The 15,732-nt window shown below is 26.0% G+C and overlaps 1 pseudogene; it reads left to right on the forward strand.

The window, feature by feature from the left end:
* Positions 1-6,362: 6,362 nt before the first annotated feature.
* Positions 6,363-13,772, forward strand: LOC113874480 (annotated as a pseudogene).
* Positions 13,773-15,732: the final 1,960 nt, after the last annotated feature.

The raw sequence follows: 15,732 nt of genomic DNA on the forward strand, positions 1-15,732 counted from the left end.
ATAAAATTATTGACATATACTTTTATTTTGTTTTGTTATATTTTATAATTTTTTTAAAAATAGACCTAATTTTCTATTTTGCCTAAGTCCCTAAAAAGGTGAAGAATGGACCTAGTCATTGGGTGTGGCTGTTGGCAATATTTGATAATAGGGAACTAGTAACAGTTTAATTAGTATCATTATGGTTAAACTAAAGAAAGGATTTGGTCAAAAAACAAAATGAATCTAAAACAAATTTAATCCTCAACAAAATTATTTATTAATCTGGAACTCTTTCTTCGTATTTTTCAAACTATTGTTGAGTAAAAAGTGATAGGCGTTGAATCTAATCACATTGTAGTCACTTTTGATCTGAAGTTTTACTAAAGGGGATTTTCTTTGTTATGTATATCAATAAAGAATTAGGATAGGTGATAACATAAACTTGGGAGTGCTAATTCTTCACTCTAGATGCTCCAAGAGATCACACGTACATAGTTATTCTTGATCCAACGGCTTCTCGATTGCGATCTTCGAAATCCAAGACTCTCATTCGAAGGGAAATTGACATTGAGACAATCAATTCTCCAAGCTTTGTCGATCTATGCAATGCAAACTACCTTTGTTTCAAGTTCTTTGTGCGATGAATTTAATTGGTTGAGCACTGCAGAAAGTTTCTTTGGGGAGATTTAGAGGGAATTAAAAAGATCCACACGGTTTTGTTGGGAGAATATTTGCATCGTTATATGGAAGTGCATATGAAGTTTGGCAAATGAGAGCTAAGAGCTCTTATGCTTTCTGCTCTCAACTCAGGTGGTTTTGCGCTTGATAATAAAGCTGCTTTGGAGGAATCCTGAGGGATGCTCTATATATTATGATTGCTGAATACATATTATATGGTTTTGATAAACATTGTTAATTGAATCTCACTCTCAATCTAGGGCTCCATCCCTGCGCACCCCTGGTAAAAGAGCTTAAAACCTTAGCTACGTCTAGCGAAACTAATAATTAGAAAATAAATGTTTTATGAGTAAAAAAATGTAAAGTTATGAGTTAGTATGGGTTAAATATTATAATTATTTAGTTAAGAATTACAAGTTTGTGTTCATAACTATTTAATATTTAGTGATATAATAAATTAATTATTTAATATAAGTTAAGTGTTATTATACTAATATTATAAACAGTACATATATTATGTACGTTAAATAATAATTTTTTTATTAATTTTTTTCTCTTCTTATCTCCCTAAACACGGTTTAAATGTTAATTTGTGTAGCAACGTGTTTGATACTTTTACTGAATTTTGACTTAATGTCGTTTTTTACTGACTACATTAACACCTTTCTTTTTAGGGGTGCTCTGTGATTGATTATACTAACTCTTCCAAATAGTAAATTTTTATTAAAAATATATAATATTTATTTTTTATTATTTTAATGTTATGATTGTATTTTTTTAATTAAAATATTATTTTAAATACTCAAATTCAATTCTAAAGTCTGAGATTTAAAAAAATTCAATTATTATTAATGAATTAATAAATTTATAAAATATAATTATTTATACATATACACACTTTAAAACAAAAAAGAATTATAAACAAGTTAGTAAAGCATAATTTTTAAACCTTAATTGTTATTTAAAAGAGTAAAGTTATGTTTTATTTCGAGTGAAAATAATATTTCTTTTCTATATATGTGTGTGTATTATTAAGGTAATATATTTATTTAAAATAACCAACTATTTATAAATATATAATTTCATAATTAATATATATTTATTATTTAAGAATATAAGTTAAATATTAAAATAAAATTTTCCAACAAACTATTAATTTTTATTTAGATAAAAAAAATTTAGACTTAATTCATTTAAAAACTTTAATTTTATTATATTGACAAATTTTAATATTTATAAAGAGTTTTTGAATAATTTTTTTAAGCAACTCAGTCTTCACTTTATATATATTTATATATAATGTATCTAGTGAAAATATATTTTTCCAAGAAAATTAAAATGATAAATTTAAATTTATGGTCAAAACTATTTTTATTAAAAAAGCCACAACATTTGAAAATTATGACAAAATTTTACATTTTAATTATAATTATTTTCATGTCAATTTACATAAAAATAATTGATTGTGGTTTGAATAAATGTACTGTAAGATTGTAGAAAGATTTATGCATGCTTTGATTTGTTTCTTTGCTAGGAGTTGAGGCTCCACTGCAGCCAGATAACTAATGTACGCTGTCTTTGTCATTGGCAGTATTTAACTTGGATCCTTGCTAAAAGATTCCTTCTTATCCTGAAGCAGATGAAGTGAAGGTAGAAAAGAGCAACGAAAGGTTCATAAGAATTAGGATTATTTTTTAAATAAAAAACATTTTATTTGTGTAAAATACTCTTATGGTCGACACAAGAATTAACTGACAGAAACATAGTTTAATTTAATTTATAATTTCAAGTTTTAGTATAAATTAATATAATTGCATTAACTATTTTTACTTTTTGGTTCAAAATTTTAAACTTAATCATCGGGATTCACATGGTTACTGAGAATTGGATAGAAAAAGGAACCATATGCGTAATGAATAAAGTATATTAAATAAGTACAAGTTTTTAATTTAATACATTAAGGTAGAAAGTGTAATAAGAATGTTAAATTTAGGGGTAAGTATTTTTTACGTTATGTTTTCGCTACTTATTCAGTAAACGTACAAGTGTTTTTTTTTTTTTTTTTTTCTCTTCTTTCTTTTAACAAGAATAAAATAAAAAAAAACCTAAAAAATTAGGTTTCCAAATTCAAATCCATAAATGGTTAAAATAATTTTTTTAACCAGTTATCTATCGTCAATATTAAGCATTTATTAAGAAAAAAAAAGCTTCTTTCAGTTTAATCTAAATTACATTCGTTACCATCCCTATAAAAAAATTATTTTTTAGGTGACGTAATTTTCATGGTTCTCAGTTGAACTTCTTTTCAAATTTTAAATTCGTTCTTCTAATAAAGCTAAAATCCAAATAATTCCAGCACTAATACATTTTAATTTCATTCATTGCGCTGTGATTATAAATAAAATTTTAAATACAAATTTAAATATATTTTACAAAAAAAAAATCAATTTTAATAAATTTTATACACTGAAAGAATAAATATTTTAGTAAGATTAAATTTAAAAGATATAAAATTTAAAAATAAATTGTATAAAAATGAAAATAAGATTGAATAAAATGAATGTGAAAAAAGATAATATCTAAAACGCTTTTATTTAATATGACTCCTAAAAATATTATGTATTCTAGTTTTAAAAAATAAATAAATATTAAATCAGTTGTATTAAGAAAAAAATTGTAGTTTATACATTATTCTGAGTCAATTTTAATTTTAAAAAAATTCATATGACTATTTATAAAAAAAAAGTAAATTTTTTACATAACACTTTAAATTATATTTTTCATTCAAATGTCTAAAATTTATGACAAATTTCAAACTTTGAAATAATGTTAAAAATGTAAAAATATGAAATTAAATAGACACCTAATAAAATTTAAAATGTTTTATTAAATGAGATATAGAATTATTTTTTTTTGTGAGTGAAAAAAGAAAAGAAATTAATCATGTAATAAAAAATGAAGTTAAATTACTTTTTGTACGGATTTCGTCCAAAGATGAAAGAGAAGATTTAAAAATTTTAAAGATTGACTCAGCAAATAAAATTTAGAAAAATTCAGTTATTTGTATATTAAATTTTGTTGTTTTGGTTGATAATTTTTTAATAAGGAATAATTTAATTTGTAAAAATGAAAATTAATAATTTTGTGTAAAAATAAAAAAAAAGGTATGTTTAGTTATTTTTAAAAATAAAAAGTGAATTTATCAGAAAATTTTAAAAAATTAAAATTGCACCAATTTAAACTAAAAAAATTAAATATAGTCTAAGGAGCACCTGATCACTTAAATTAACTATTTATATTCTAGCTTAATTTGTAGTATTGAATTTAAATTTCAATAAATATAATTATATTAAATACTAAAAAAGTAATTTTACTGTTGAAAGTAATTTTACTAAAGTAAAACAAGATTGCTTTAAACAAAAGATATATGTAAAAAAAAAAAAAACGTAAGGGTGTCTTTTTACGTGGTCTCTTCCTTTATCGTATCTAATTCAATAATGTATGAGTTGGGGGCAATGGTATGTTAGGTCATATTAGATTCACGTGTGAATAAACATAGCACACGAGACTCTTTTGGCACAGTTTCCTCCTTTATGTTGTATCTCATTCTATAATTTATGAGTTAGCACAATGTATGTAAGGTTGCATTTTACATGAAAATAAAATTTAAATATATTTATAATTTTTTTACATCTATAAATACAAATTTAGTTACAGTGGGTTATATGTGTATAGGCTAATATAATTACTGACTTGGTATCTCTTTTTTCTTTTATCAAGTCAATGAAAATAAGAGTCTTTAAAATACTAATTGAAAAAACTAAAAGATAAAAAATATAATAAAAGAATGCCACTACCACATTTTTACTGTAATTTTTGAATTTTAGTACATAAGTCTTAGGAACTTTTTAATAATATCTATATTAGTAATATCTCATATAAATAAAATGAATTCTTAACTGCGTTTTAACTGTTTCAATAATCATATTTTTATAAAAAAAAAATTATTCTACTGTAGTAAGCTGTGTAATTAATATTTTTTTTGAAAAAATAATGTTGCTTGAAGAGCTAGATAATATGAGATAAAAGAAATTTTTATATCGTACCCTGTAACGAGTTTTATATTTCGTTCTTCTCACGTTACATGTCTTTCTAAATATTTTAAAAAATATTTTTAAATATTTATAATTTTAAAACATAAAAAATAATATGATTTTAACTACAGGTTATTATAGCAATAATATTTTTTTTTCTTTTTTTTATTTTTTATTGTATTTAATTCAGATCTAACTCGAATTGCGTATTTAGTTGTAGTAAGTGAATTTACTACTCGAGACTTTTTTATATATAAAAAGACATAAATTCAAGATCTTACGTAAGCGATACTAATTCGCTTGACACTTGAATCAACCTCCATCAGTCAATAATATCTTTTTGTAGTTAATAAATATATTTTTATTATAGTAACTTGTACAAATCCCACTCAGTTAAATAAGATGAGTTATTCTTATTGTTGTTATAATAAATTGTATAATTAATTTTAAAAAAGAATTAAGGAGACATATTAAATTATATATATAATTACATAAGAAATATATTATTTAATAATTTTTTTATAAATTATATATATGTATATAATAAAAAGTAATTTATTTATAATAAATATAATATATAATTCTGATTTAAAAAATCACACCTTGTATAAATTTATTTACAATGAAAATTTTTAATAAAATTTTTACCGAAGTAATTTAATTTCACACTGATGAAATAATATAAAAATAATATCCTGAGAAAACGTGCAAATCGTGTACCATTTCATTATCATTTTTTGGCTATAAAAAGGAATGGCCGGTTTTTGCCCTTTGACATGCCGTAAATCAGCGATTAAGTCGAGAGGGAGAGTTACGAGTGAGTGAGAAATTGAGTGGGATAGTGTGAAATATTAGTTATTATTTAATATTTATTTTTATTATGTTGTAAATTACTATTATGCTCTTCTTTTCTATCATTTCTATTCACTTAAATTTAATTATAACTTGTCATTTTCTTGCTTTCCTTGCTAATTTTGTTGACTTATATTCAAATATATATATCAACTGTTACTTTACTCTTATTTATACTAATTTATTCCTTTGTAATTATAAAGTTTGTTCCTCTTAATTATATTGACTTATATTTAATTTTAAGTTGTTGCTGCTTTGTCTCTGTTTATTAACTTTGTGTGTCTAAATGTATTATATTATACAAATTAAATCTTCCATCCTTAATTGTTGTAAAGTGGAAGCATATATTCTAGCCCTAGTTATATTAATTTTATGAATTTAGAGTTAATTATATATTGTTACTCTATTCTTGCTCCTGTAAATTTGAGAATAAATTACATATTCATCTCTTGAATAGTACTTTAAAATGTTAAATTACCTTTTGTAATAATGCATATACTAAAATGCTACCAATATTAACTGGAAACTTGCTTCTTCTTTCTTTAATAATTTTGCAAACTAAACGTAGTATATGTTATGTTGTTAATACATTATCATCCATGCAAATACATGGGTGCGATGGTGGTACATTGAATTGATTGTGGTGGCCATTGCTGTCTAGCTATCATTTCACATTCTTCCCTTATAACTTTACTCACAGGTAGAACCTGCATGAAAATACATTATCCCATATCCAGATTTCCCTGTCACAGAAAGATGATCTCTCTACGCTTTTCCCATCTCTTTCGAATTCTTACGTGCATTCTGCTTCTGACTCAGTCATTTTCTGAAGATGAACGAAAGGTAAATTATATATATACTCTTTGTGAGCATACTGCACGTTATATCTTTTGAGTGTACAACACTCGACTTTAATTTTGTGTGATTTTTTTTTCCTGATTTTCTCACTCTTTTTCATCTTGAAAACAAAAGTGAATTTCTTTTTTAAAAAATTCTCGTAATTGCTTATATTTTTATTATTTTACAAAAAAAAAAAACATTTTTATACATACAAATCTTTAAAGTTTAAAATCCTCTGGATTACTTTCAAAATGAATATTTGATATGAAGTCGAATATTTTTCAGAATCACTTCGTACTTCCGTTTTCTTTGTTCTTTTCTAATGTGTCTTGCTCACTCTAATCATATTCTACGTACAGACTTACATCGTCTACATGGGGGAGCATCCTAAGGGCGTTGGATCCGCAGAGTTGCTCCACACAAGTATAGTTCAAAGTGTCCTCGGCAGGTTGCACTGTTAACTAATAAGATTTGAATACATTTTTAATCTCGATAAATATTATTAATTTTAACATTTATTCTTATAAATATTATTATTAACATTTAAAAAGAGTACAGAATCAGCCTTTGTTAAATTAAATACTGACAAAAAATTTTAAAATAAAAGATTTTTTTACTTACTAAATATTAATATTTTTAATAAAATCAATTTAAAAAATCATAATGATTTTTAAAACTAAACATTTATGTAAATATAACTAATAATTACTCTCCATTTTCATTAGAGTACGTGAGTCTAAAATGTGTCCTATACCAATCTTGTTTCAAAATTTTAAAAGTTTTTTTTTTATGTAATTTATGCTGCAAGATCTATTATCAAATTTTTTTGTCTTTCTTTCCCCTTTCCTAAAAATTAACCCAAAACAAAGTCTAAAAAAGAACAATAAATTATTCTCAAGAAAATATATTTAATTTAATTTATTGTGTTAATTTATTCAATATTTTAATGATTTTATAGTATTGTATTAAACATACAATTGGTATACTGCAACACACGAATAGTATAGTATCACACAGTTTATGTTAGTATAAGAACAGTAACTAGACTCAGCTTAAATGGGACTGGTAACTTTTTGTACGTATATGTTTATGTTTTTTTTTTCTTAAAATGTATGTTTATGTTTTGATGTAATTAAATTTTAAATATATGATTAATCTTTATAAATATAATACATTTTATAATAAATTTTTTTTTGTTAAGATTTAATTTTTAAAATGTTAAGAAGTTAAATCATTTTTTTTACTTGACATGTTACATTATTTAATTTTATAATATTTTATTATTTAAAATTAATATTTATAAATAAATTCCTAAATATATTTTAAATGAGTTGGAGCTGAGTGAGTCAAATACTAGATACGAAGGAAAATTAAATTCAAGAGACTTTTTTATAAATATTTAAAATGTAATTAAATACTTATTTTATAAATATTAATTAAAAATAATAAAATATTAAAAAATATACATAAAAGTTGAGATTTGCAGAAACTAAGTTTTAATCTTTTAATATTTTAAAAATTAATTTTTTTATAAAAATTTATTATAAAATTAATATAGTTATAGAAACTAATTACATGTTTAAACCTTAAATATTTTATTTTTAAAGTTTTAGGTTAGGTTAATTTTAGACCCGTCACGTGCTATGAAAATTTGACAACATACAGCCTTTTCTTCTTGATAGATAAATTAATTAATGTCAAGTGTGTCAGTTGTTATTAATATAACAATTAACTATATCTTTTAAATGGTTTTGTAAACTAAATACTATCTGATAATTTTACCACTATTTTTAGCTTAATTGTAAAATGAAATATTTTTATTTTAGTTAGTAGAAGTGAATTAACTTAACCAAAATATAAAGAACTAATAATATTTTTATATAAATAATTCAAAATATAAAATAAAAAAAATATTATAATAAATAATATTAAATATTCTGTTCTATTAAATAAATTTATAAATGAATTATGAAAAATTCAAAATTTTAATTAATATTAAATTGAAATAATAAATAAATAATGTAGAAAAAAATGACTTAATAAAATGATAAAAATAATTTAATCCTTAAAATTGTTTTTATTTAAGAATGTTCTTAAAAATATTTTTGTTTAAGAGTTAATACTCTTAAAAATATTTTCGTTCATTAATGTACTCGTAAATTTTATATAAAGGTTGATTAGTAAAAAAAAAAAGGTCAACTGATTAAGTAAATAAAATGATTCAGTTTGGAAATGATGCTAGGACACAAGTCTTTCTAACTGCGACCAAAGTAATAAAAATTCATCTCAACCCAAATTTTAAAAATAAATTGAAGATAAAATTTAAGAAAATAATTGAAATTTATTTTTCTTGTTATATTGACCTTTTCTCGTACGGAAGAACCTAATTCCTTAAAATTCTAGTTATAAAAATATTAACATCAATATTAATCTAAAAAAAGTTAAATTGATAATCTCTGTTCTTAAAGTATTACCAATTATATTATTTAGCCTCTTTTAATCCCTAATCCAAATTTACTAGAGATCTAATAATACCATGCATCATTAATCAAATCATTGAAGCATGAATAATAGATGCAAACAAATAATCAAAACAAATTAACTTAAACTAAGAAAAAGAATCCACCACTATAGAGTTTAGGTTGGATTTTTCATTTCCTGATAATTCAACACTTTACAGTGTGTAAAAGAGTGCATTCAAATGATGAATTAAAGCTTCACCCTATTATTTTCACAATCCTCTGTCTCCAAGAAAAGAAAAGCCTTTGCTCCTCTAAATTCTTAGCCCCAAAAAGTTAGACAAAACTATTGAAATTGCATTATCTATATATATATCAACGCGCTCCGGCTATAATTACATTGAATTTTGCGCAAAGGAACGTGCATGGGTTAGAAACCACAGAATCAGCAACTCTAGTAAGTGTAGTTACGCTAGTTTTTTGGTAGAATTTCGCTGAAGGTCCAAAGATTCTTTCTCTAATTAATTCATAATAGTTATGGTTAAATTTCCCCATAATTTTGCTACTCTACTGGGTTCAATCTCCGTAATTCACTCCTTCCATTCTCATATTAAAATTCAAGTCCACCAAATTTAGACTTACCACTTGTTCTGATAATGTCTTATAACACGTTGGTGTATCTTGCTAGATGCAAAAGTTAACCACAATTTGGCATTCTAATTAATTACTCTCTTCATTGAATATTTTATGCAAGTTATATATGTAAATATTTTAACATGAGTAGGTGGGGAGGGAGTTAAATAATTAATATGAAGTATATTCAAATCCAAAGATAAGTGTCATCATTGTTAAAAAAACAAACACTGCTCAAAGACATAATATGCCATTCGATGTCAATTATGCAAGCATTTAACATTTGATGTTGAGAATAGAATATTGCAAAGGTTACTCTAACATAAGGGCATTTTTGTGAGAGTTATATAATTCATATAATATATTTTTATAACACTTTTATAATACTGTTTTTTTCTATTTCATCATACACTTTTCTTTCTTCTCTTCTTTTCTCTTTCATGCTTCTATATACTTTTGCATAATTTTATTGTACAAGAATAGTTTCTCTTTCTATGAATACTCACTATTCCCAACAGCAAATTTGCACCAGACGTTTTGCTGCATAGCTACAAGAGTTTTAATGGATTTGTTGCGAGGCTAACAAAAGAGGAAACAATGAAAATGAGAGGTAACGTTAAGATGCATTTAATATCTATGTATAACTCATATATAATGTATATATTGTATGAACAAATTTGATATATTTGGCCAGAAATGGATGGTGTGGTATCTATTATACCAAATAGAAACAGTAAGCCTCAAACATCAAGGTCTTGGGATTTCCTAGGCTTCCCCGAACAAGTCAGAAGAACCGTTACAGAAAGTACATGGTCGTTGGAGTAATTGATAGTGGAATTTGGCCTGAGTCTGAGAGCTTTAATGACAAAGGATTTGGTCCACCACCACCGAAATGGAAGGGAACATGCCATAACTTTACTTGCAATAAGTATGTAATATATATAAATGTGTGTGTGTGGCAATCAACTACCGCAATAGAAAGATTACTTGTAGCAATTTGTTAATGCATACGTGTCTGTTAATTTGCAGCAAAATAGTTGGAGCAAAATACTTTAAGATTAATGGTGGGTTTGGAAAAGATGACATCATATCTCCAAGAGATTCAGATGGTCATGGGACTCATTGTGCATCTGTCGCTGCTGGAAACTCAGTTAGGTTTGCAAGTCTATTTGGGCTTGGCTCAGGGACAGCTAGGGGAGGAGTTCCATTAGCACGTATTGCTGTGTATAAAGTGTGTTGGTCAGACATATGTCAAGATATTGATGTGCTTGCAGCATTTGATGAAGCCATTAGAGATGGTGTTGACATACTTTCTGTATCATTAGGACCTACAGAGGTGATACACCCTAACTATTTTGAGGACGTATATGCAATAGGAGCTTTCCATGCAATGAAGAATGGGATATTGACATCTAAAACTGCCGATAATTTGGGCCCAAATCCTTACTCGATGTCAAATACTGCACCTTGGTTCCTTTCTGTAGCTGCTAGCACTATAGATAGAAAGTTTTTTACCAATGTTCAGTTGGGCAATGGCAAGATCTATCAGGTAAAATTCATTACAGAAATGATGCATGGATACGTAATATTCTGTAAGAAGGGTTTATCTACCTTGGACTTTAGGAAATTTAGATGATGATAAACTCAAAATTAAATCAATGGTAAACATATTGTTATTTTTTTAGAAAAACTCACTTTAAATAAAATTCCTTCCATCATTCAAGCCTCTATAATATATCATAACTGAGCTACTTTTTTTGCACGCAAAGTTTCTTCTTCTTCTTAATTTAGTACATTTCATGACAACTAAATACAGAAATCAAACCCTTTAATAAAACCTATTGATAGAATTGTAAAAAATTGACCCTTTTTATTTGTTATTAATTTAAAGTTACTTATTTATAAAATAATTTAAATTAGTAGTGGATAAAATTTTACTTTTTTCACTTTATACATTCTCTCACTTTAAAAAAAATTAAATCCAAATTGTTGAGCATGCAATGAAATCATGAATTCAAATCTTACATTGTGTTTAGTCTTTTTTAATTATTTAATATATGTATTTTATGATTACCTTTTTATCAAGTTTTTTTCTCCTTTATTATTGAGTTGAGTGATTTGACATTTTTACAAGATATACCAGGAGAGTGTATAAAAAAATGTTGTGAGTATAACAAATAATTTTCGTCCCTTTTTGGTACCATGGTCGTATACGAGCATCCTTTGTGATTCACAATAGTGAGTGCATTCCTCCTTGAATAAAAAATAAATTATTATAATTATTTTTAAAAATAATTAAAAAATTCTTATACGATTCTCTCAACATGCAGGGAGTTTCGATAAATACATTTGATCTCCAAAATAATCACTATCCATTAATTTATGCTGGAGATGCACCCAACATCATTGGTGGATATAATAGTTCCGTATCCAGGTATCAACACTTACCATTACCAATCTCTCTCTTATATTATTTTGGTAAGTAGTTAGCAATATTTTTTATATAGCATTTTAAGATCGACTTAATTCAAACATTATTCGATCTATGCTTAGGTATTGCCATCAAAATTCTTTGAATGAAGCTTTGGTGAGAGGAAAAATTGTTTTGTGTGAAGGCTTTCTACCTTCTAAACGAGTGGGATTTGTTTCTAAGGCTGCTGGTGTTATATTTGCGAGTACCACTTCTTTAGTTTCAGCATTTACGTTTGCAATACCAGCAATTCATCTTAGCCAAAACGACGGGTTACTCATATATTCTTATTTGAAGTCAACGAGGTACAAAAATTTACAATAAGATCATATATATATGATATACAATTTTGTTTATATTTGACAGTGATTTATTTACATGTTACCAATTGTTTCAGTTATCCAACAGCTACTATATTTAAGAGTTATGAAGGCAATGATTCATATGCCCCTTACATTGCTCCATTCTCATCCAGAGGTCCAAATGCAATTACTCTAGACACTCTTAAGGTAACTTCATAGTAGAGTTGTAATACCAAGTTGTCCTTTTCAAGGTTATTTGCTTATTCCAATTGTTTCCTAATTTTGTAGCCTGATCTAGCTGCTCCGGGAGTTAACATTCTGGCTGCTTGGTCTCCAATCTCTCCTATTTCTGGTGTTAAAGGAGATAGTAGAGTAGCAAACTACAACATATTGTCTGGCACTTCAATGGCATGCCCCCATGTGAGTGGAGTCGCAGTCTACATCAAATCATACCATCCTAATTGGTCTCCTGCAATGATTAAATCTGCACTAATGACAACTGGTAATTGTTGCTACCCACACATACTGTGACCATTCTATCACTTTTCCTATCTCTCGGTTAAGAAATATACATGATCAAAGAAACTTTTCCATTAGGATATATATTAGTTTCATTTTATTGCTTACATGTATATATTTGAGAGAAAATGGAAAGAGACAGGAAATGAGAAAAAAAATTCACAAAGACGTGTATAAATATAAGAAAAACATTTTTCTTATACCCTTTTTTCTACGCTACTTTCACACCCTTACTTTGATGGTAAAATTAAGGATAGAAAATTTTGAGTTAGAGTGTGTTCGATTTCTGTTTTCTGTTTTTAAAAATAAAATCTAATATAAATTTAAGTTGAAAAACATTTAACTATTTGTATTATTTAGTTGTCCAATTTAATGGGCCAGGTATGTTTTGTAGCCAAATTTGTTTGTTCTTTTATTTACAGCTACCCCTATGAGGGCTGCACTTAATGGAGAAGCTGAGTTTGCTTATGGTGCGGGGCAAATGAATCCCATCAGGGCATTAAATCCTGGATTAGTTTATGATGCTGGTGAGATGGATTATGTTAGTTTTCTGTGTGGACAAGGTTATGACACCCGTTTGGTGCAAATTATCACAGGAGATAATAGCAGTTGTACACAAGCTATAGCTGCTTGGAACCTTAACCTCCCATCTTTTGCCTTTTCCACAAAACAGTCAAGGTATATTGATGTTGTTTTCCATAGAACTGTTACAAATGTTGGATCAGCTACATCTAGATATAGAGCTTTAGTAACCACATATCCATCATCACTAAACATCCAAGTAGTGCCAAATGTTTTGGTCTTCTCATCTTTGGGCCAGCGACAGCCATTCACGCTTAGGATTAAGGGAAGCATTTATGCAAATGTGGTATCATTTTCTTTGGTTTGGGATGATGGCACTTATCAAGCAAGGAGTCCTGTTGTTCTTTATATTCCCCCATAAATTCTCAGCTATCAACACTTGTCGATGAAGAAAGAGGCAACGTGATTCACAACGATTATGCTGTTTCTTGGTTTGCTTTTTCTTCTTCCTATTAAGGTTTTAGTGAATAAGTATTCTGGGTGCTATGTAAACCAGAAAGACTATCAACATAATTTACTTTTACCCGAAGTATCTTCAATTCATTCTTCTTGACTAATTTCCTATCATTATTATATTGTAGACACCTATAATCATTGGTTACTTGAAGTGAATCAAAAGTTAGAAACCATCGCTTATCATTGTTGGTGGTGATGGTGGTCCTTGACTCTAATCACCACACTAATCACTAAATTTAGCTAGCCTCGTTTGTTGTCATTGGTTGTGGTGTGGCTATTGACAAACAAAGACATCTATTAGAATGTTTAGCCAAGTAAATGTGGTAATAATGTAAAAAGGCAAATAACAAAAATACAAGGAGAGAAATTGAATTGTATTCTCAAAACTTTATGCAGGAAGAATATATGTGAATTCTCAACAGCTATAGAAGATATCTGAAAAGTAGATACAGTTTTTACATGATGTCTGTCTGTGCATTTAACCCAATTCCCATTCCCTGTGTACTGTGGGAAAACTTGAGAAGTTGAACATTAATGTGTTTTTGAAGTCCCACCCCACCATTTATGCCAAGTTGTCTTTTGTTAGTCAAAATTTGTAGACACTATTTTTTTTGTCTCAGTTTTCAAATTCAGTTAGCATCGTCCTCTAGATTTATCAAAATGCTACAGTAAGTTATTGTAACAACATTGAAAAATTAACAAATCACTGTAGCATTTTTTTAGACATTGTTCACGAATTAATAAGAAAAAATTACTGAAAGAAAATTGTGAGTGTTATTTTGTAACTCTTATTTCATTTTGAGAAAATATTTATTAAGAGAAAAAAATAGAAAAATTTATTACTCTTTGTCCTCATAATTTTAGAGGACTTCTTGTACTCTCCCTTTTACATAATAAAATTATTTTACTCGTCGTTATCCGTCGGTTTTTTCTCTGATTTAGAGTTTTTCTCACATTAAAATTTTGTCTCCATTATTCTCTTCCTTTTCTTTATTTCCAATTAAATTCGATCCAGTCTTCCGCATTGCATTGATACCTCAACATCTTCCATTCTCACTCATTAATGATTTTGAATTCTACTGTGAAAGCGAAGCCATTATTGAAATGTCCACTATACCAAAAGCGAGAGAAACCCCATCCAAGTTCCAATCAAAGTTAAGTGTTTTTCCCACTTTTATTCATGCACATTCTTTAGGATGTACCACAATGTTATTAACTCGTATAATTATTTTACAATATTTTTATTTTTTTTAATTATTTGATGAAAAGTTATACAAGTTTTTTCATGTTTTTAAAATAATAAATATATGTAATTTTTATTTAATACTTACTTAATAAAATTATAATGATATATTAATAATTTTTTTATTTACTTGTATAATATTCTTTTTTAATGTTACACTAACAATCATCTTTATCATTACAATTTGTGTATAAATAAAATTAAAAAAAAATATTTTTAACTTATAAAAAATTATTTTTTATTTTTTAGATTAATTTTTTATAAGAACATATTTACAAGTTTATCCCAAACATTAATATAGCTTTTAAGAGAATTCAAAAGTATTTTATTTAGTATTTGATGAAAATGTAAATGGTTATATGATAATTTAACCCGATAGTTTTAATCTTAAAATTTTTAAGATATATTAAATTCTTCTTTGTTCTACCATTAATTTTATAATATGATTTTTTACTTAATAAATTTAATTTACAAATTAGGTTTTTTAATATTCAATTTAATATTTTGTATTATTGTAAAAATAAAAATTACCTGTTTAATAATTAAATATAATACAATAAAAATAATTAATTAAAAGTGACACTTTTATTTTTAATACACATACTACATATTATTCAACATA

The sequence above is a fragment of the Abrus precatorius genome, unplaced genomic scaffold (assembly GCF_003935025.1).
Source record: "Abrus precatorius isolate BTA unplaced genomic scaffold, Abrus_2018 Scaffold8, whole genome shotgun sequence".
NCBI lineage: Eukaryota > Viridiplantae > Streptophyta > Magnoliopsida > Fabales > Fabaceae > Abrus > Abrus precatorius.